Source organism: Hemiscyllium ocellatum, chromosome 2 (assembly GCF_020745735.1).
Source record: "Hemiscyllium ocellatum isolate sHemOce1 chromosome 2, sHemOce1.pat.X.cur, whole genome shotgun sequence".
Classification (NCBI taxonomy): Eukaryota; Metazoa; Chordata; class Chondrichthyes; order Orectolobiformes; family Hemiscylliidae; genus Hemiscyllium; species Hemiscyllium ocellatum.
In genome coordinates, this window is record NC_083402.1 from 78,395,813 (window position 1) to 78,398,129 (window position 2,317).

Below are 2,317 nucleotides of genomic sequence, written 5' to 3' on the forward strand. Positions count from 1 at the left end.
CGTGAGGAGTCTGACATCACAAAGAGCCATCTCGTGCTGGCCCCTGATTGGCCCCCGCGCGGGGTCTCCGCCCCTCCCCGCCCCTTTTCCCCATTCCCGGAAGAGCAGGTGTCACCCCCACCCGCGAAAACACACGTGTGTGTCCCGGCTGCTTATACGTCTGTCTTGCTTTGTTTATTCAAGATGTTTGGCTTCAGTTTAAAATTAGCAGTGTTTAGCCTTCAGCTGTCACCCTTCTTCCAATGTACTCGACCTCACCACTCATATTTTCTCTGAGGTCTGACCACCTGACTTCATTAATCTGCCTTGTCGGGAGACTCCCCGAACAATCATGTGCTCCCGATGCTGTCCCATTTCAATCTGAAAATTGGAGTAAACACTCCACTGTTGGGGTCACTAACATTGCTTGGTTTGGATGAAAAGTTGCTTCATCATTAACCTCCCTGGAGTGCGCATCCACCCATCAAATGCTGACAACCCACTTATAAGAACTGAACAAGTTCACGCTCTCGTGTCATTTCAATAGATCATGGCTAATATGTTCCTTAACATCAGTTACCTGTCTTGGTTTTGTAACAGTAAATATTTTTGCCGAACAAAAATGATAATACTCTTTTAAGGGACTACTGACAAAGCTTAAGAATAACAGACTCTACTCTGCCAATATTCACAAATGGTTACTAGGATTTCTCCTTTTCCAAAACGTGTCCAAATTTATTGCTGGCATTAAATTTTCTTTTAAAATCATGGAAGAAGCCAACCACAATTGTAACTATGCATGGTTGACATGAACTTCCCTTGCCATCGTGCACAGAAGCCCACTTTATTTTCAGCAGCACAATCAGCATTAGGTGAAAAGAAATTTCATTATCCAACATTTGGAGATGCTGTGTTAGACTGGGGTGTACAAAGTTCAAAACTCACACAACACCAGGTTATGGTCCAACAAGTTTATTTGGAAGCACTAACTTTCAGAGCGCTGCTCCTTACATGATGAAGGAGCAACGGTCCGAAAGTTAGTGCTTCCAAATAAACCTGTTGGGCTATAAGCTGGTGTTGTTTGATTTTTAACCTCATTATCAAAAGCCTTAGAAGAAACCTTGCAATTTTGTATTTAAATGTAATTATACAAACATATGAAGTTCTGTATGTTTTCGTAAACCATCACAATAGTTGGAATCTACCATTAGTGTCAATAATCTAATCATGTTTTGTCACCATTTCTAACAATCGATTTTCTTTTTCAAGTCATGAGTGAACCATTGTGTGTTATGTCTGTAATGCTGGTTTAAATTAATTTAGTTCTTGGAACTTATTTTCTCCACTCTCTGAGAAGCAAGACTCTGAAGACTTCCAGGATGCAAATGTAAAATCACAGCAACCAAACACATTAATTCATGGTTCCTAGGAAGACTGCTGGGCTGATTTCTCTGTATCACAGCAATTGACTGTTTGTTGATCATATAAAACTATTGTCAAAGACGTATCTATTGGGTTTCAACGATATGAAAGAAAATCACCTTGCAAGAATTATTAGCCTTCTTTGTAATCACATATTATAAGTAGCAAGAATGTCAGATAAAAGGACATAATATTGTTTGATATCAGAAGGGGCAGACCTGAAAACTGGCCTGCCCAGTAAAAAACTTGAGAAGTGAACTACCATATTCAGTTTTAAACCATTCAATTGACCTGACTAACACCATTTTTAGAGATAGTTTCAGGATATTGCTGAGGGAGTTCCTCAGGGCATTAGTGTAGGCCAACCATCTTAAGTTGTATCATGAATGATCTTCCCTCCATCTTAAGATCTGAAATGGGAATGTTTGCTGATGATCAACCTCTAATTCCTCCATGCTTATCCACATTCCAGACACAGGTCAGAAGTGTGATGGAAAATACTTCATTTGTTTGGGCGAGTGTTACTCCAATGGCATTAAGGAAGCTTGATTCTATCTGAGACATAGCAGCCCAAATAATTGACACCCCACTGACCATCTTAAACATTCACTCCCCCCACCACTGATGCACAGTGGCAACAGTGGGTAACAACTTCATGATGCATTATCGTTACTCAGTAAGGCTCCATTGATGGCACCTTCTTCGTTTATCCTCCTTACCATTCTTAATTACTACTAGTATAGTGATATTGGAATTTTCTAATCCAAGAGCACAATTCCTGAATGAAGGCAATTTTAGATGATTATGACTATGGCTTCCACAATTCCCTAACATACTTCTTTTAATTAACTTTTAACTCGTACAGTGTATTTTTACCAGTAAGGATTCAATGAGCTGATGGGCTTCTTCTAAACTC